Source organism: Bactrocera oleae, chromosome 5 (genome assembly GCF_042242935.1).
Source record: "Bactrocera oleae isolate idBacOlea1 chromosome 5, idBacOlea1, whole genome shotgun sequence".
Taxonomy (NCBI): domain Eukaryota; kingdom Metazoa; phylum Arthropoda; class Insecta; order Diptera; family Tephritidae; genus Bactrocera; species Bactrocera oleae.
Window position 1 is genome coordinate 39,507,059 of NC_091539.1, and position 22,165 is coordinate 39,529,223.

Sequence of the window (22,165 nt, forward strand, 5' to 3'; positions counted from 1 at the left end):
TATCATAAGACTTTTGCATATCGACAATGCGCTTTGAGCCTATCTTGAATTTTTTGAGACGGCCAACGTCAGACGCGGCTATGTCTTCTGGTTTGCCGAAGGTAATACTACGAAGATGTTTCAGCCTCAGTCGTGCAAAGTCTGGACAAAAAAGGAAAAATTGCCTAGATATTTCCACCTCACCCTCCTCCATACAACTTGAACAACTAGCGTCCGCCAAGATTTTTAGTCTTACCAGCCTATTCAACAGTGTCCAGTAAGAACTCAGGGGGTATTCGTTGGGTTATTAAACGCCTTATATAACCATCAATCGTCCGTAGCTATTTGAACTTTTTTTAATAAATTAATAGCAAGATTCTGCCAGTAGAAAGCGCTTTTTTATTTTAATGATACCGTTGAAACTCTCCTAACCAAAATTAGCATGTTCAACGGCGCAGAGTCTGGATAATTTTTTTTTTTTTTTTGTTTTACATAATGATGCTCATATATTTGTATGTATATAGGTGACCATATTGACTTATTGTTATTGCTGCCTTGCAGAAGCAATAAACATTTAAATACTGACAACTTATTTTTCATAACATTTTTTCCATGTTTTCTGTTGATTATTACAATAATTTTTATTCCGCCACCAACGCCCATAAGTTTTGAATCCAAATCACCCATTCGTCAGAGCCAAATGCCAAAATGACTTAGCATTTTACATAATTTTACGACCACAGGGGGCAACGCATTAAAGAGATTATGCCTGTATAAGCAAGCATTTGTGGTCTGTATGTGTTTGCAAGCGATCGCTTGTGTGTGTGCAAGTGTGCGTGTGCGCATGTTGGCACGTTATTTGCAAACTTTAGCAATTATGAATTATAAAGTGCTAATGTCAGTTATTGTATAATGACTAAGTGTTGTCAACACGAGCGGTGTCAAACAAAGGATTCAACAACAAAAACGACACCAACAAACAATATAATATTTGCATATAGGTGTTGGTGTGTGTGTGCGTGTGCATATACATATATTGGAGTACGGAGGAGAATGCCAAGCACGCAAATGACACAAGTGTGTTCGGACAACAACGTTTCACTAATAAAAACTAATGACAACAGCAAATGGGACAAAACGATGTGTCGACAAAGGGCTGATCCAAGGCTAGCGGCTTAGTTAGATATTATATGAATGCACATACACAGTATATAGTTGGGGCCGGTATGCGAAGCACGTTGCATGCTACAAGTAGCAAGGAAAAAAGAGTAGCTGGGTTCGTCGGAGCAAAACAAATAACAGCTAAACGACCAACAGGCGAATGGCAAATATACAATGAAATAAAACTAACAATAGCAACAACAAAGTGCTTTGCAAGCAAGCGTTAAATGGACTTGTGGCATGCCACAATTACATAAATGCAACATTGTGGACTGCGATTACCAGTGACTCGAGCAAAAAAGTGATTTAAAAGCTTTAGCATGTATTAGTATGCATGTGTGCGCATGTGTGTGTGTGCTTTTGCAATTATCTTCCGCGTTTGATAAGTTGTAAATAACAAATATATAAAATGAATTAAATTTCACACAACGCTGCAGGCGCAAACAGGTTGAGTGTTATAAAATAAATGCTTCACAATAGTTTTGTTTTTGTTGTCAAGCGGAAGCTGGGCAGTTGGTTGTAAACATTGCCCACGGCTAAGTGATGTCGTGTAAATATTGGAGAGATAATTTAGTGGGAAGTTCGGTTAGAATTATGATTAAAATTCAGTTTCCTGTAACGGTATATATACCATATATAGTGCCACATATTCGTTTAAACGTATCCTTAAATTAAATTTGCTTCCTTTTCCCTCTTTTATCATTGAATTGGTTTAATGTACGTATCTTATTAACCACTGAAGCTACAACAACCAAATCCGCTTAGGAGAAATCCTAAAAGAACCCTTACCGACAGTGTGAAAATGGATGAAGTCGTTTTACAACCCCGCCCCATATAACTGTTTTGTTAAAAATTACTTAAAGCGCGATAAATGCGCTAGGATGATACATGAAAGCTTTAAAGAAGCCGGGGTCAAAATTGGATCATAGGCGTGGCAGCGCCCAATTTAGGTGAAATCAAATATCTCCGGACCTACTCGACCAATTTCAACAAAATTCAGTACGTAACATTATTCTGTCGGTCCTATGAAAATGTACATTGTGAAAATGGGCAGAATCGGACCAAAATCACGCCTCCTTCCCATATAGCACAATTTTAATTCCATATAATTCTTTCACTTTCCAGAATCAAGCATCAATGAATATATTCGGATAAAACTTTGCACAAATAGTGTCTTTGAGATATCTTTGCACGTTGCAAGAATATAAAATGTTCGGTTATACCCGAAATTAGCGCTTCCTTACTTGTTTTGATTTCAATTTAGGCGGCACAAAGAATCAGTTTTCTTTACCTCTCAAAGGAAATGCCGCCCATGCCAGAACGCTGCCACCACAAAGTTTCTTTTTGACAGGCATATATTACTGTTAAGTAAATTATGCCAGTAACAACTGTAAGAGTCTGGGCTATAGAAAATGAAATTTTTTGATCGGAAAACACAAAATTTGCCTAGTCACCACTAGTGAATAATATGTTCGGAAATTATAACGCTGCCTTGGACAACAACTTTTAGCAAATTTCATGTAGAACGTCACACTGACCATTTTCATATCTATTTTTTGGGGTCCCCGACCTTCCTTGTTTACGGTATAAAAAGTTCTCCATAAAGTTGCTTTTTGAAAGCGACTATTTGTTAGTTTTTTCATTCTAACAGATTAAACTAAACATTATTACATTCATGTTTCCAAATTGTATTTCGATAAAATTTAAAAACTATAGATATAAAGTGATTAATTAATAAATTTGCCGACTGTTGCTGATACAAAGACAAACATCAAACTCATCTGTCGAAGAAAAAGTTGAAGCTTAAGTTGTCTGTGACTCAGCCATATAGCAGTTTTTGATTCCTCACTTTCGTGTTCTCTCTGCCTGAGCTCTAATCTCATAATAAATATTTACATGTGTTCCAGTTGCATTCAATAGAAGAGAGTGAGTGTGGATGCCTCATTATGATGCTATGATTGTTTTCTATGTCTATTTAATCGTATTAATCTCCATCTTTTATACCAGCTGTTTGCTCGATTCACTATTTTTCAAGGCTTGGTGAACCAGAAATAGCTACGCTATTTGGGGTTTTTGTTGACAGAATTGAGCGTCTTTTCAATAAAATTTGAAATTTACAGTTCAAGTGTCAATTCAAAGCAAGATATAGCACATGAGTAAAATTTTATCACAAAAAAAGAATCAAACAACAACGAAGTTCCTGCTGTCTTTAGGTAGGTTATTTCTCCTAGTTTGAAAAATTACAGTGATGAGACATCTGACTGTTTGTAAGTGTTAGCAAGACTGAATAATTTCATATTAATGCTATTAAATCCTTGCGATAGTATTAGGCCAAATTGTTGAAGGTTATTCATTGGTTTTGCTTCTTTTTGAAATATTTCTTGTATCTCATATACATATACATAGACTGGCGAAAAATATAATTGTGCCAAATGTTAGAAAAAAATTAATAGATGTTGCCGAAAACACTTTTGTATTGTGATTTAAAAAACTAAAATCAGCGTTTTCGAATATTCATAGTTTGAGCCGTCGAAGCAGATCTAAAAAAAATTACAGTGTTGTTAATGACCAATTTTTACTTCGGAAAGCATCATTTCTACATCTCACTAGTTTTTTAAAATCTATTTCAAGAACGATTGGCTAGGCGATTGATAAAAGGAAAGAATGAAATGGAGAGCTCAGTTGGGTAGGTAGGTAAGTAGGTATGGTGGTTGTTTGACGCAAACTGCTGCCTTTAGCAGGCCCATTGGGTAACCACGGCGATTAAAACCCCCTCATTTTATTATGTCATATCTGAACCACCCTCGACCCATAGTTGCGATTATTTTCCTATAAAAAAACTTTCATTCGCATAGTCTCTTCTTCTTATGCAGCTTGACAGCTTCCACTACAATTGTAGTATAGTTGTACAATCTATTTTCTGCAGCCTGCTGGCATCCTTACTAAGTCAAGTAATTCCTTTTGAATTTTAATAGTCGGCATGTGCGGAGAGGTCTTTTAAGACGTCACTCATTTCTTCAATTTGATCGAAATATTTTTTGAATGAATGTGATGATGCCACCTTTGCTCACCAATGACGCCAGCTCCGAATAAATTTAGTGCTGACGTGTAGCAAAAAATTCATTATACTTATTTTGTAATTAATTTAATATGACTTTTAACATTTATAATTATTATAACACATAATAATTCTAAATACAAACGTGTTGTCGCTAAAATACAACAGATTTGAGCATATAATGAAATTTAATTTAATTGGTTTTTACAGTGTTCTTTTATCATTGTTGAAAAATTAGATATTCATTTCTGTTTTTTTTTCCTTTATAGTTATGAAAATTAAGTTTTCTATGGACTTGTTTCAAAAACATAAACTAACCATTTATATTATAACAAAATATTCACATATTAATATTATTATAACTTTATAACGAAGACTTAAAAGTAGATTTTAATTTATCTCATATTAGTTTTGTTTATCGCTATAATCGCTTTTTTCTTGTATGCAACAATATTTTACGCATACAAATAAATACGCAGATATCTATTTGCATGCCGTAATAAAAGTATTTAATATTTACAGTGTGTTGAATTGGCGCAACTATGCCGCACGCGTGCAACATTGCGCCATTATTAAAGTGAATAAGTTTTTATTAAACGCAGATAATAATAATAATAGACGCAGTTATAGTCTCTAAACGCACATTCCGATACTATCTGCACTATTGTAGGCATGTGTTGGTAATTCACGTGCTCACGATTGTTATTTACCATTACATTTATACACATAAATGCACTCATTCACGCATGCGATTACAACACATTGCGCTACCAGCGGATATTCTTATCTGATTTTACAATTTTGTACTTATTATTTTTATTCACTTTCATTGTACTCTGTTCATGGCCGCTTTTCTCTCAGGCATATCGTTACACGCACAACATTTCATTGTCCATTATTAAGGGCATTTTCTTTGGTGTGCTGGCATGTTGTTGTGGTTATTATATCGAAATTTTTATTAAACGCTGCTATCACTGCGATAGTAAAAGCACGCCTTGCAACAGATTTATGAAAATTTAAACTTTTAGGTTAGTAAAAGTGTCGTGAAATAGAAATAAAGTTTTTGTTCCATTTTTATTAATAAAATATTATATATTTAATTTAATTTTAAAAAAAATATTGATTTAGAAAGTTATATAATAGCAAATTTTCGTTGTTGTATTAGGCTCTGCAGACTTGATAAATGCTACAAATTATTAATCGTTTTAAGTTTTTTTGTATGGGAGAAAAATTCCGGCGTAGTATAGCATACCGTAAAGTAGAAAGCATATTGCTAAGTAATTTAACTCCGTTTCAGTTAAGAAAGAAATCTTGGATCTGACTAGCGAAAAATACCGCGGTTTTCCCTAACAAACGGAATCTGAATAACCTTACCAATGCGTCAACCATTGCATCAAGTCACGGTTACCCGAAACTCCAATACATTTATAGAATGAACATGGAAACCGACACTTAGTCTCAAGCGTAGGAAAAGTTTGTGTGATAAGCCGTTTTCAAGAACTTCGAGTAGTTCCGTTAATTTAGTCTAAGATACTAAAAGAAAAATTTACAGAAATCTTTGGTGTCAATACATGATTTAAACTAATAAATAGTTGATTTATACGAATTGTTTATGGCAACGGGTTATTTCATAAGAATATTTGTCCAATTAGTTGGGTTATTTTCGAAAGACCATTGTGTGAGAGAGACTGCATCTTTCAGTACTTTAGTCGGTTACCCTATAACTTAACATCCAATATTTCGTTGCAGACTATATTCGACAACTTTCATGAAACACACATAATTATAGTATCGTGCAGTACATTCTCGTTTCATATCGTATCTTACATACGAACTACCTAACCACTGAACGCAATATAATGGGAGATCCAAGTTCCCAACACCATCACCACTATTGAGACCCAGCATTCATTATTGGATAATATTCGACCGAATAGACTATGTCCGGCATGCAGTGAAGAAATTATAGTGGCCGTAGCTGAGAGTGTACACGAAGACCGTTGAGAGTCGATTCGGCGCCATTCGCAGCAACTCGGACTGACGTATGGAACGACTTGGCGCATTTTACGTCTAAGTCTTAAATTGAAAGCACACAAAAAACAGCTTGTGCAAGAACTGAAGCCGCTCGACCTTTTCAAGCGACATCGCTTCGCTCTATGGGCTCTTAAATGGTTCTAAAAAGATTCGACGTTTTCGAGCCAAATTTTGTTCAGCGCTGAGGTCCATTTCTGGCTCAATGGATATGTAAACAAGCAAAACTGACACATTTGAGATGAAGAGCAACCTGAAGAGATCCAGGAGCAGCCATTTCCTTCAGAAAATACAACGGTTTGGTGTGGTTTGTGTGCCGATGGAATCATCGGTCCCTATTTCTTCAAAAATGATGCCGATGTGAACGTAACTATCATGGCGACCGTTATTGCTACTATATGATAACCTACTATTTGATGCCTGAAATTGAAACTCGTGATCTCGGCGACATTTGGTTTCACCAAGACGGCGCCACTTCCCACACATCGCATCAATCAATGGATTTATTGAGAGAACACTTCGATAAGCAGATAATTTCACGTTTTGGGTCAGTCGATTGGCCAAGATCGTGTAATATCACACCGTTAGACTTTTTTCTGTGTGGTGATTGTATGGGGATTGGGCGACAGGCCTTGGAACAAAACAATACCCGTGTCATTCGCCAGTTACCAGTCGAAATGCTTGAGCGAGTCATCGAAAATTAGATTCAACTCTCTTTCAAATGATAATCTTCAAAAAATATATGCCAAAGAATTAGAATTAACCACCTCAGCAAGCGTTGGCCAACTACCAGCAGCTCTGCAGTCCTTCTGGCCCGGGCTAAATAGGATGAGGTCTACGGAGCTCTTCATTCTCAGCAAGAGAAGGTTGCCTTTCAATGGTGGAAGGAGTTCTAACTGGACACTGTCCAATCGGGATTGATGCCATAAGGTTGAATATCTTACCGGATGCCAGCATCAACTGTTTAAAAGAAGATGAGATAGATCATCTCCACACGTCCTTGACATGTCTCGTTTTTGCCTGATCAAAGCAAAAACATTTCTATTCTTATACACATAGACATCCAGGTGAAATAGCAAAAATATAAATAAAATAACTTAGCAGATTTGTGAAAGGTTCAGGACGCTTTGCCGATACAGGTATGTTTTTTTTTTGTCTAACTTCACATAGTACTGAAAATAACAGTCTAAGTGTAATCCCTCCGCCATGCTGAGGGATCAACCATCTCGCCTAACCTAGGCATCTCAGAAGACCGTGTGGGTCATATCCTTCTTCATTTTCTGAGATTCACATGAGTACGAGTATAAGAAGTTTTTTCTTCAAACCGCAGTTGTCCTGGAATAGCCATAAAAAAACCCCGAACATGTATTTCTAACATAAAACCTCTTTTATAACCTCAACTTTTTCTTCGGCGACGGCTCAGAGCATGCAGCTTGGTCCATTTGTCTCATAGCAAGAAGCCGCACAACACAAACAGAAGGTGAAGTACGGCCAAATGCCTTGCGGGTGTGTAAACACCGGTATATACATACATAAGTATAACTATATACATATATATATATATATGTATATGTGTAACAAACATCGTGAGAAGGAGAAAGCAAGTAAAGTGAGGTAATCCCACAACCATAATCTGTACTACAAACCTACAACATATTCCACATTCAACATGCAATGTTACATATTATGCAAATGCGTTTGCACACTTACAATATAAATGCGAGTACATACGCTTGCATTACATTTCAAATATGTTGTTCTTTTAAAGCACGCTCTGTCTTGCAGTGCTTCACTGTTTACATAAGGTTCATGTACTTATGCATATGTGCTTATGCATGCACATACATACATGTAGGTTTTAAAGTCCTTGGCTCAAAGTTCAAAGTTTAATTAATTGCATGCAATAATTACATTTGCAACATTTACAACTGCAGTACATGGCAGGTTAACGGTCATAAGGCAGGCCTATGTACATATGGCCATAAACATTTTGTGTGTCAATGTGTATGTTAGTCTTTACATACGCACTGACAAGAAAATGAAATTAACGCCGCAGATGTCAGTGGCAGCCGCAGAAATGAAATTAAATGTGTTGCAATCTGCAAGGAAAAATGCCAAGCCCAACTTAATATATGCACACACACCTATACATAAGTCGTAAGTGATTTAAAATGCTTGACTTAAAATGCTTAAGGCACTGATGAATGTACCTTCTTCAAGCGTTTTTTTATTTGGAGATTAAATCACTCATCTTATCTTGCAATAAAAAAACATTTAAAAAAAATTTATAAAATCAAGTATTTGGTCGGGGCCCAGATGCCAGCTGCATCAGCTTTTTGGCAGAAGATGAGATAGAAAACTTTCAACATATCCTCCTCGAATGTGGCGCTTTTGCCAGAACAAGGCAAAAACACCGCGAATCTCAAACACTTAGCAAATAGCAAAAATAAAAGGTTCAGGGCGCCTTGCCGATAGCTAATATCTAACTAGAGGTGTTTTTTGGCCTCACAAAGGACTGAGTATAACAGTATAAGTGAGATCCCTCTGCCATGCCGAAGGATCAGCCATCTAACCTAACGTAACCTAAGTATTGGGTCTCTTCGAGGATGCGCTTGTTCCGAAGCTTCAGAGCTTCTTTATATTGACATTGTTTATATTCGCCTTCGTTTGTTAGCCTAAGGAAATATTTTTATTTCCGATCCGCACGTGCAGGAAATAACTCTAAAACTCTACGATTTCTATACAAATCTCAAGCTCACACTGAGATCTTGATAGACATAAATCGATATATTTTATAACATATAAGCTTCTCAATACTTGACAATTACTTCCAGTCTCAAATTTTAATATACAAGTAGAATTGTAGATTGGAGTGTTAGTTTTAGTTTCTTATCTTATCACAGCACTTCATTTTATCTTCAAGAGGTACCAGCTTTCTGTATACCTTCTAATTTTTGATTGATATAAATATGTATGTAAATTGCACATGTCCAAACCAAATTTATTTCGAGTGATTTAGTCCTAAACAAAATGTAGTTTCTCTGTCTCTTCCAAAAACAATATAAATTTTATATTTAGAAAACTACTAGCACGATTTTTTTTGGACTTCTTGTATACAATTTTTTAGGAAAACCCAATTGAACAAGAAACGTCTATATGTTTATGAAGATCAATGAATCCTTCGAATTATCGCTCTTTTCTTTATTTTGACCCACAGTGTTATGTGCATCCTCAAATTCAACATTCTACTATTATCTCGTTGTGATTTTCGGTCAGTAAAATCAACGGCTATCTTTATTTTTTCTTTTGTAATTGGCTTGCGAAGGTACAGGAATTTGGTGAGAAGTTCTCCCATCATCAAATTCGCTAAGTAATGGTCTCGTCAAACAATAATGATGAGCACATATTTAATTAAACTTTAATTTATGAAAAAATCAAAAAATTGAAGTCGAATGCCGAATTCGGCACTTTGGTAGCAAAAACATTTTAATTTTAATTGTTTCTTAATAACATTTTAAATTATTTGGATAAGAAGACCTCTGCAATGAAAAAAAAATTCAAATTTAATGCCGAAATCGGCTACTTTGGTAGAAGAAAATTTAAAATTTTGAGGTGTTTCTGAAGACGATTTTTAATATAAATTCACATTACTGTGAAAGAAGAATACCATTTTAATATCACCAAGCGTACTTATGTAGGTGGTACATAAATCTTAAAAGAATCTTACCACGTAGTAATGCTTGGATATGATTTTCTTTGCTTATCCATACAAGCGGAAGTGCAAAAGTCGGAAACAATATCTGTAGAGTAAAAGAATAATTTAAGGTTACGTTATATTAAAAGAAAAATGCAAGCAAATTCTACAACTCACGATTGCATCAGTGATTTTCTGCAATTCAACCCCAACTACTGGAGATAATATTGTACTTGTAAAATACCAAACAGAACATTTGCATCGGCTTCCTTGTGGCACTGCATAAAGCTGTTTAATTTAATTATCAAATGCTTCGCTAACTATTTAAATAGCAGTGGCTAGGGGTTTCTCAGCAATTCTACAACAAACGCTCCAATGCGACGACCTAAATTTGCAGGCGAAAGTTATGGGGCGATTGGGCCACTTGCAGGATACACTTCCAAGGCTAAGTATTATTTGTAATTTAACTGGGAATTACATTTTAGTAAGGCCAAGTGCCAACGAGCATGCCGGCACACACACACACATTGGTTGTGTGAATTCACACACAGGCAGCAAAAGCTGCTCAAGTGCACACAAATGCAGGCAACAGCACACCGCAAGTGCTCGCACAACAATAGCAACACTCGAGCCGAGTTACCACATTTGGCATAATTGAGCCAACAAGCGAATGAATCGTTCGCGAATGATTCCGTTAATGGCCAATTGCAGCGCTGTCGTGGATAATCCAAACCAATACATGCAACCATGCACACATACATGCATACATATATTTCCGTGCATTCATGTGCGAGTGTGTTGGGTGACTGCTGGCAGCTAAATGGTCGCAACATTGTCTGGTCCACACACACACACGCACTCATACAGAGATGCAAGTGCGCATTCCTTACACGTTAAGTGCCGTTATCTGCAGCCGTGACTTTAATGGCAACTTTATCAAATCGCATTGCACATTTGGCGACTGCCAACTGCAGACGCTGCAATGGCAATTAACTCGTGTCGCCATTAAGTGCTGGCTGTTGGCTTTTGGCTCTGTGTGTTCTGTGTGCTGTGTGGGCGCAACGGACAATGCACGGATGAAATTATGTAAGTGGAGCATTATGAGCAACGCCGGCGTTGAGAGATAAGTTTATTGTGTAGACTTACATTCACTGGGAAATTTAGGTTAGGGTTAAAGAGGAGTGGCTGAATTATGATGCGTAAAAATATCATATTGAAGAGATCAAGTAAACATGGTTTAACGATTTTTTCCTCGAGGTAAAACGCAATATATATACTTATGCATGTACTGATGCTTAAAATAATAATTTAGAAGGAAAGTTTAAACTTTATTCAGCCATTTATAGATGGTAAAACCCCTAAAATAGTAGAGCCACTTACCTCGAAAAGCTATCCGTGAATTTTGTTTAGATATATTCGAAAAGCCTCTTCTATATTGTCTTCAGAACTCGATTTCAGGCAAACTAAGAAGCTCAACACCTTTTCGGAAGCATTAAGGGCTTACATGGGTTTCACGGCTTCGAAAATAGATTTTTCTTTATGATCTTATTTAATTTTACAAATCTCTAGAATATTGTTATTGCAATTCTATCGGAGATACAGCATTAAAAACGTCAGCGCTCGAGGTCAGCTGTAATAGTCACTTAAAACTTTAAACGCGTTTTTCTCAAAATCAGCCAACTAATTCGGTCTACGAAAGCCCTTTAACCGTTTTTCTTTTTTATTTTCGCAAAAAAACGTCAGAGTTTCCAATTTTTACTACATAGTCGGTAGAACAGTCTTCTTCTTCTTCGTAGCAGTTTCGCCAATAAAGTCTACGGTTTCGACTGTTCTTTGGTTTCATGTCGGCTCCAGTGAGTCCATGTTTAATCGCGATCACGAGTAAACTTTTCATGCTTCTTTAATTCTTACAAGTCGCTAAAGTATCTAATGTTCGATTGCGTTCAAGGTAATAAATTCCTTACTTGTTTTGAACGTTATTATTATCTATTCATCACTTTTATGATCTTCGTTATCGCTCAAAACCCATTCATATATATTTCATATGCAATTGTATATTTCATTGCTTTCATCGGTGCATTTCCACCTGCCTTGCGTGTTTCGACCACATAATAAGCTCTACTTGTGGGCGTTTAAAGCTTAGTAAGTGCTCAGCGCTACTTAAGCCATAGTCGGTCGTACCGGCTTACCTATTCTACTGCAGCATGGCATTAAATGTTGCCAGCAACTACTCGACCACTTGGTGGATTATTTCCGTGTTATTTATAAGTTTGCGTCATATTCATTTATGTGCCTAACCCTATCCGAGCGCATTATTTAGTATAATTACAAGTCGGCATGCTAATATATGGATGGTGCAAAGCGCACCGCTTTCATTGTTTACTGCAGGTGGATTCTATTGTGTGGACTAAATTGGCTTTAGACAGGTTTAGCGGAATTTACATTCAAATGCTGGAAAATGTTAGAGCTAATGCTGCAAATACATATGTATGTATCTGTAATTTTTTTACGCCGATATTCTCATTGCTTGAAAATGGTAGCTTTTAGTTATTGGTTTTAAAAATATTTGGTTTAGAATAAGTTGTGTGCCGTGTGCTTCGAGATCAGTAAAATGTTGCATTTCGCTAGGATATGTCCACTGATGTTTAGTATGAGGTTCTTCATGTAAGTAACAGTGAATAGGTTAGGTTAGATGGATGATCCCTCAGCATGGCAGGGGATCACACTTAGGCTGCTATGTGTAGTCCTTTGTGAAACCAGGCGAAAAAACTGTATCAGCAAATCTGCTAAGATGTTTTATGTCTATTTTTTTTTCTTTGATGTCTAAAATGGTGTTTTTGCCTTGATCTGGCAAGTGGAAGGCAGTGGAACTATGTACGTGATTTGACAATTTTTTAATATCGAAAAATACCCAACAATGTGTTTTTGTGAAGTTATAGTAGATTTTGGAAAGAAATTAAAATATAATATAGAAATTATATTCTCTTGAGGGTATTTTTACTGCCGAAAGCGGTGAGTAAAAGCGATGAACAAAAGCATGTTATCCCAAAGACATCTGATACTGAGTATATTTACAGTTAAAACTGTCGAACTGCACGTTGCTTGTACAAGAGTTAAAATAAAATATTTGCTTAAAGACATTATGGTGTTGTTTTTATATATCGTAAGTGCTTATTAAGTGATTTTCGAAAATACCCCCAGTAAAAGATCACCGTCACCATCTAGGCACTCTTGAAAAAGCTGGTTCCAAAGATTGATTCAGAATAAATTTTCAAAGTTAGGCCTTTTTCAGGGGTCTAGGCTGATCTTATCCCAATCTACATTTTAATTTAATATATATATAGATTTGGACGCCGATGACTCGCTAATTGCCCATTATAAGGTTAGATTATGTTGAGTGAACCACCAAAAAAAAACTCTCGTAGACTACTAAGCACAAAATATCCTTAAACAATTATGTGATGCAAATAATTATGGGAAATAAAAACAAGATAAATTACTTAAAATTCTTTTTTTAAATTAGTGTGGTGTTACTTCTTTTTCAATTGCTATGGCTAATAGGATTTTTCTATTCACGTACTCGCCCGGTAGTTATGTTAGAGGACAACTGACGGTTAAATTATGGTCTTCAAAGCGCTGTCTTATTAAGTGCAATTTACTTAAAAATATATTTATATAAATACTCATTTATATATCAGTGAACTGGGCGGCATATATAATGGCAAAAAATGTTGTACCGCTTTTATGCAGGAAATATAAGCTGTAACAAGGAAATGTTGCACTTATTTAGACGTATATGTTTTTATACCCTGAACAGAACATATTAAGTTTGCCACGAAGTTTGTAACACCCAGAAGGAAACGTCGGAGACCCTGTAAAATATATACATAAATGATCAACATGATGAGCTGAGTTGATTTAGACATGTCCGTCTGTCTGTCCGTCCGTCTGTCCGTCGTCTGTCTGTATATATACAATATATTCCCTCAGTTTTTAAACTATATTATTTAAGGTAAAAATCAATCTCCCAGAAATTGTTCAGATCGGATCACTATATCACATAGCTGCCGTACAAATTAAACGATCGGAATCAAGTTCGTGTAAGGATCCTTTGTATTTGTGAAGGGTATTATAGCTTTGATGCAACCGAAGTTAATGTTTTTTCTTGTTTTTTTTTGTTTTTGTTTAGTCTACAATTATAATGCTCTTCCGCATTGTTGCACAACTACTTTTGTATGAACATGTGGGTATACATTTTTTCATACAAAGATTGAGTGGGTGAGTTGGCTTTGCCTACGTGAATTTTGTTAACCCACATTGTCCGTTTCACTCAGTTTTTTTTTTTTTTTTAATTTCCTCCCATTAGTTGACATTATTTTCGCATGAACGCAAATCACTGGGCACATTCGCTTTTTCATTATTTCCCTACATGCGCTTTGTGAACAATTTTACATTCAAATTTTTATATTTTGCTACCAAATACCGCCGGCCATTTACACTCGCTTTCAATTCTCCGCCTCGGGCAAAATGAAAAACGCATACAAAATGTAAAAGTTCCTGTACTTTTTGTGTAACGCTTTTTGGTATTAAAATGAATTTTTTTTTCTCACCAGCGCCACTACTGCTTGTTTTACTGCGCAAATTACTAGCGGATTTAAGCGGATATAAAATAATTTATTAATAGGCATGTCAAGGTATGCGCACAAATTATTGCCACTGTGCCGCATGCTAGGCCGCAAGCGAACCCGTGGAATGTCCGGTCATTTGAGTATTTATTTGCAGTTCAGCAACTGCGCATAAAGACATAGAGGAACTCGAATCGCGAAATGTGACAAAGCGAAGCAGAAAAAGCTCGGTTAGGTAAAAATTCTGTGACTATTTGCGTTTCGTTGCATTTTTGTGCCGGATGTGTGTGGGATCAGCGGCTAGGCGCTCACATAAGTCTCTCTTAACCGTACTTTTCGGTATAATGAAACTTATTTTTATGATCCTGAATGGTTATTCTCTTATTTCATAATATTTTTATGATGGATTTACTCCATATTTTTCATGTAAGCTATACCTTGCTTATCACTGAAATGGTTTTTATATTTTTTATTGTTTTTTACGTAGTAACTTCAATATTTAAATACTTCGTTTCTTACTTTTGAATTTATATTGCATATATGTACCTTTAGATCCCACTTAACCCCATTTAGAAACACTGATTCCCCCTCTTGATCTCTTTTTTTTGTGTAAAATTTGGTTTTCTGACTACTATTGACTGTTTGGAAAAAATCATATTTCAAATACATTAACTAGTTCTGCAATTTGCAAACATATTAGAATAGTCAGCCAAGGCATAAAAATAATAGTATCGGTTTTTTTTTTACCGTAATCGAAGAGAATATTAGTTCGTGAACTTACAGACACATCTTATAGAAGTTAAATTAAGTAGATCTCTAGAATAAGTAATTAAGTTAAGTTTCAAGTCAAAGAACCCAAACATTTGCAATGCGAAAGTGTGGTTACTGATATATTTTACTTACTTAGTATGACTTTAGTGACACACCTGGTGTGATAGCCTCAAAAGCCACGAATTTAGAAAAAAACGACTATATACGTTTTTCAAAAGTATACCTATTTATACATTTTTTGAAAAATCTCAGAATTTAAACAAAAATATGCGGAAAAAATTTGATAGGCATCCGATTATTTGTCTCCGAGTAATCACTCAAGCTAATTTGAAAATTGCTGTTGCGAGGAAAACGAGATTAAAGATAAACTTATGGAGCTGATTAAACTTTACAAGCCTCTAAATCAAAAATTATTTGAAATATTCATTGAATATATAAGCATGGTAGTTTTTAAGCTTTGCCATTACGCGATATGAAAAAAATTTAGTTTTTTTTTAAATTTCACACTACGAGTGCCCTTAAAGTAGTTAGCACCAAACACCGATATCGATCCCCAATACAGTTTTTATTACTTGTGTAACTTGATTCAGATTATATTGTATCTTAAAGTTTTTCTTTAAAATGTTGTCTTCAAAAAACTACTTGTGCTTCACAGTATCTATACCAAAAAACTCGATTCTTAGGATTAACTAATGGAAATTGTTGCAAATGGAAAAGAACGCAGCAAGTATTTTCCAGCGAATTTCATTAATAAAGTAAAAGAGGTTATAAATAAGTCAAAGAAAAAGGACAATTATCGAATGAAGTGATGGTTGGATTTTGTACCTTAAAAAGCTTTAATTAGGAAATTTTTTATAAAGACTAGAAAAATTGGAATTCAGTCATCCCTCATCGCAAGCAGAATCGGGGGGAAAAGATTAAATATTAAAAGTTCAAATTTTTTTATAAACAAAACAAAAAAACTTACTTCAGTTGCACCGAAGATAATACCTTTCACATATACAAAAGATTCTCTACATGAACTTGATTTTTATCGGCAGCTTTACGCTATAATTAAAAGGTTTTCCGTTCAGGCAATTGATCGTTCTTTTTGTGTTACAGAAATTTGCAAAAATTTCAGATGGATTTCTTAAAAACTGAGGGTGGAGTTTGCGTATATACAGACAGACAGACGGACATGGCTAAATCGACCCAGCTCGTCACGCTTATCATTTATATATTCTATATATACTTTATAGAATATCCGAGGTTTCCTTCTAGGTGTTACAAACTTCGTGGCATATTTAGTATATCCTGTTCAGGCTATAAAAGGTTATCTAAATAGAACCAATCCTTCTAACACTTATTTTCATTCGTATAGTTTAGTTTCTGAATTTAAGCACAGCAACTAGGGTTAAGTTTCAACATTATCGGCGATTTTGTCTGGCGTTAAGTAACTTACAGTTTATGAGTGAATGAAACTTGTGCAATATACTAAGTATTTATGAAAATTTGACTCGATGAAAAGCAGCTGAGGCTTCATGAACGAGTGCTGCATCCTAGTAGGCGTGGGTTTGCTTAATGCGAAGCAATTAACTAAATGTTCAAGTGGAAGGCAAAAGTAGCCCGAAATGAGTGCGCATTTGCAAACCAATTTATTAAAGTAAGTTTTTCGGAAGCATATGGTTACGTACAGTTACTTATATGTTTATACACATACCAATCTTCTGCATTAAGTAACCCAATGTAAAAGAGCAAATAAACTTTTATTTGCACATCGATTTCTTGTAGCGTGAAGTACATTTTCTGCTATCGACAGCTATCTTGGTGTGAAAACCGCAAACAAATACGGTTAGAACAAAAACCAAAACCTTCTAACACGCACTCACTTGTGTGTGTGGCTTTCAGCAAACCGCACAGCCTTCACACTTCAGAGCGTCAGAAAATGTAATTTTCGTACCGTCCCACATTCTTCAACTCGCCTCACCTTTACCAAGCATTATTTGCATTTTCATGTTAAGCAAATAATATACGCAGGCACACACACACACGTACACACTTATCACACATACATATCTACTATATGTAAGTGCAGTGTGTTCATAAAAGTCAAAAGCAGCATTCTCATGCGTTGCGCACAACAAACAAAATGTGTCGCCACAAGTTAAGTCAAGTCTTATGCCTGACTTGCCGGGCGTATGAGTAACCAAGGTAGCGAAAAAGCTAAATACACATACATACTTGTACCATACATGCATACGCACATATATAAGCACAAACGAACGAGGTAAAGGAAGTGCGTTGTGAATGTGTGTAACAATATTTGTTTGTTTGTTTATAAATGAGTATTTTCTTGTAAACAAACAAATGAGCTAAGCGACTGCAGTCAATTGCGTATTTATTTGATTGCCGCCGTAGGTACGTATGCATGCGGTTTCTCATAAGTCGTATATAAGTATATGTATATATGTGTTGGAAAGGACATATTCCTTATTGCACGCCTATCGTGTGCCTGTTGCTGTATTGCCTCAAGCAGCCACTTTGTATAAAGTATTTTATTAAGCGATCCTTATTTTTTTTCTGTCCTTTTTCAATTGTAATTTTTAAAATTTGTAAAACGTTTGGATTCGTTAAACTGACACTTTTGTTTGTTCACCTAACGGTTGTTTGTATCACCTAAAACTGATCGAGACAGATATAGGGTTACATACCTATATATAAATGATTAGGGTGACAAGACGAGTTGAAATCACGGTGACTGTCAATCCGTCCGACTAAAACCATGATTGGTCAAGCCGCCAGATACCGAATATGTGCTCCCCAGTACCGATTGCTAACGTTTTATCGAAAACATCGGTACATCTGATTCGATAGTACGTTCCTGATATTAGTATGGCTGTATGTCAAAAGTGGGTTGAATCGAATCAATACTTCCCTTAGTCCCCATATAGCTGTTATATTTCCAAGATGACTTTATACCGCATATATCAGTCAAAATATGAGTTATCTTAATGCAATTGTAAGAATAGGGCTAATAATAAGATATTTTGTTGTTGATAGCGTTCTCCATTAAAGGTTTTACCCGATTTTTGAAGCTCATAATACAACAAGCTCTTCCGATTCCATCAAATACAGGCGTCATAATATTCGGCTCCCCCGTTGATTTCGCTGGTTTCACATATTTTTTTTGCCATCAGGGTTGTTGTAATAAAACCAGTTTACAACACCAGTCACAACACGATTTAACGACTTCTTGTAGTAGCATTCAAGCAGCATATTTGACATGAAAAATTGTCTTTCAACGTCTTTTCGCTTCAATTCATATAATCCCTGATTTACTTGTTTTGAATATATCAGGCTGCTTTTAGCGTTTTGAAATTACTGCTTGATGGATTCCTAAATATTCTGCGAGCTGTTCATATGTTTGGCAACAAAATTCAAACAGGAATGCCTCCAATTCCTTATCATCCAACTTTCGATTTCCAAGCCAAAATCACTATTTTTAAATCGTTCTTACCACTTTTTGCTCATTCGCTCAGCTAGCGCCTACTTCCACCGATATACGACGATTTTCGGCTGAGGTTTTGTTCTATTATTGGTTTCATTAGCCATCCGCAAAGAAAAATCCTGTTATGGTAGACAGGTATATATCCGTGTATATGGTTGCTTTCTATATCTTCCTGAATTTATTCAATAGAACCCTACAGTCCTTCTTTATACCTAGTACTTCCGCTTGGAAGATGCTGGCTCGGTTTGCTAGCCGAATAACGGGTGCACCTTTACTATATAATATTTTCAGTATTGCTGAGTTCGGCTTTCAGACATATATTTCACATAGCGCGCATGAATTGGTTAACAGAATAGGTGTTTAACTGCCCCAAATATATGTTAAACTTGTTTGTGTTTGAGACCTTAAAGAAAGCTTGAAAAATGTCGAATCACTTCTATATTTTTTATAAATCTCTTTTCTTTTAAATTTTGATGACGAAACTGTAAATTTCAAACGGTAAATTAAGCAAAAAGTTCATTAATAATATTTCCTTTGTCGAGGTTATTCTGCTGTCTTGAAATATTACAATACCCTTCCCTTTTCACCTTCGCGAACGCATACCACAAACGCACTAAACTGCTATTGCAACTCAGTTATGGAAAAGTTTAAACAACCATTAAACAACGGTAAACAGTATATTTCCAGCGCTGACATAGCGGAATGCGAAAGTAAATACATGGAAAGCGACAGGGGATACTTTAAATTTTAATGTCTTCTGAAGGTACACAAAAACAAACAACAACAAACCACGAATCGACCGCACAGCGCAAACAGTAACGGTTAGTTGCTGCGGCAGTGACAACATCAATATTCATTATGTCTGTTAAGACAAGCAGGGAATGAAGTTAGCAACAAATGGTCGCGTGGAGGGGGGTGACTTTCACACTTGGTAGTGAGCGAGCGAAGAACGAACGCACCAGGCATGCACAATGAAGTTGTTAGTTTAGTAGAGTGTGCAAAAACGCTGCGGTCGCCACCAACGGCGCTTGTATGTATGTATGTAAAAACGTTGACGAAGAATATATAAGTACACACGAAGGTACATAAAACATTCCGCTTCTCAGTTGTGAAGGTAGTGGCAACACTCTCGCTTTGTAGTTGTTGTGAGTGTATTAGTCTGAAGGACATTTGTCGTGCTAATGCAAGCGAGAAAATTCAAAAAGAAACTAAAAGATCTCTTAAAGGCGCAAAACAGAAGAAACCGTGGATAAAAAAACAAAAAAAAACATCAAGACAACGCACACTGGCAACAGCAATGGGGCAATAATAATACCAACAACAACAATTGCTGAATGTTTCCATAAAATGTAACGCCATGTAACACCGATCATGTGGCACGGGCTGTAGTCTGGTTCGTTCGGGCTGGAAGAAGAGATAACACTGGCAAAAACGAAGTTTAGTAGCTGCAACGGCTGTGTCGCTTACTGATTAGCAATCATTATGAATAGTAAATGATGTCTGAATCCGCACAACAACAGCAACATTGTTGGTGTTGGCCACACTTTTCGCGTTGATTACAATTCGATGGCAATGCATGTGGCATGGTCGGCGTTGATGACAGTAGCCATCAGACGGTGGCTTAGCACGTTCGCGTGGCCATCAAATTTAACTGCAGACAGCAACTATTAGAACTTTTTTATGAAAAATGTTAATCTATTTTTAATAATAGCCATTGTGGCCTCTTTCTCAAGGTGTTTCGCAATTTTTTTTTTATAGAAATTTTATGTAGAGATATGTGGGATTTTTTTCATGTTGTTGATAGTATAGTATAATTATTGTAATGACGCCAAGTTGAGCACGAGATAGTCGCAGTAAGAAATGTGTAAGTTAATCAGTACTGGATGCTATACTTTCATCCGTCAATATAAAATGATTTCATGTTGCCTCCTCGATGCATTGGTACTCCACCTTTAAAATTGTAGAATATTAACTTTTGTATAGTGTATAAATAACATCGTACATCCAAACAATAATTTGCATTGTATATCGAAGTTGCCTAAAAAGAGGTGGACTGTAAATCTTTATAATATTTTAATTTTTGATCGGTCAGTTTTTATAGCAGCGGTATGCTATAGTGGTCCAAACTCGTCATTTGCGACAAACGAGCAGCTTCTTTGGAAGAAAAATACTTGTAAAATTTCAAATCAAAAGCTTAAGAACTAAGGGACTAGCTCGCGTATATACAGATGGACATGGCAAAGTCGAATCAGCATGTCATGCTGATCATTTATATATAAATATTTTATATGATCTCCGACGTTTCCTTTTGGGTGTTACGAACTGCGTGGTAAAATGAATATACCTTCAGGGATTAATATGCATTTTCTCACCATAACCGGATGGGATAGCTGATGGCTCTGCACACATTTCAGAATAAATAAACATCCGGCATTGTAGTGATAACATAGAGTCATTATTTTATTTTTAATAAACTTTTTTTATCAACTCTTGACAATTCTTTAAAAAAAAGGGTAACATTGCTGAGTTACACAGACTTCCAGATTTGACTCCGATATATTTCATTTGTAGCGTTATTTAAAAACCAAATTTTTTCAGTAAGACTCGGTCAATTAACAAGCTCAAAAGGAATATGTATTCATGTCAACACAATCGCTAAACTGCCCGAGATGGAAAAAGACGCGAGAAGTGCTAATTTTTCTTTGGCTTAGAAAAACGCCCGCTTGATTGACATTGTAATTAAAAACAAAATATATTATGAAGGTGCACATAAATTGATAGAAAAACCCATCTCAAAGTCACTCATTGTTTTTATAATGACATAAAATATTACGGACACTGTGTTTACAAGTCGATGTATTATATGTGTTTGTAATATTTACATATTTATTTTTCGTTCCATGATCTTTGGTACATTATAGCAATGGTGCAAACTAACCATTTTTTTTTTTTGAAAATTAAAAAAGGGCGTTCTTTCTCTCCCTAAAAGGTATAATGTACATATTTCACAAACCATACAAGCTATGTCGACAAAGGTTTCTATAAAGGAATTATTTTGACACTTCCTTATACAGTGTGAAAGTTATTGAATTCGGAAAGATACATCCACGTGCCACATAACGCCATTTTAAAAAATGCGATAACTCTTTAAATAAATACATGAGAAGTATAGGCATTTAAAGTTAAGATTGCGTTTTGTGGGTAAAACTTAGACAATGGGCAAACTATTCAACCGTCTTCAACAAAATTTAGTGCATAAATTTGTATTTGTATAAGGAAAATAATGATAATGGGCAAAATCGGACAACAACCGCGTCTAGTTCCGATATATTACAATTTTAAACTCCATATGATTCTTT

At 35.6% G+C, this 22,165-nt stretch overlaps 1 protein-coding gene across 3 annotated transcripts in view; it reads right to left on the reverse strand.

Annotated features, from left to right (window-relative positions):
* dpr8 (defective proboscis extension response 8) overlaps positions 1 to 22,165 on the reverse strand; it is a 365,949-nt gene that overhangs the window by 64,877 nt on the left and 278,907 nt on the right. The gene's annotated exons all lie outside the window — the stretch shown is intronic.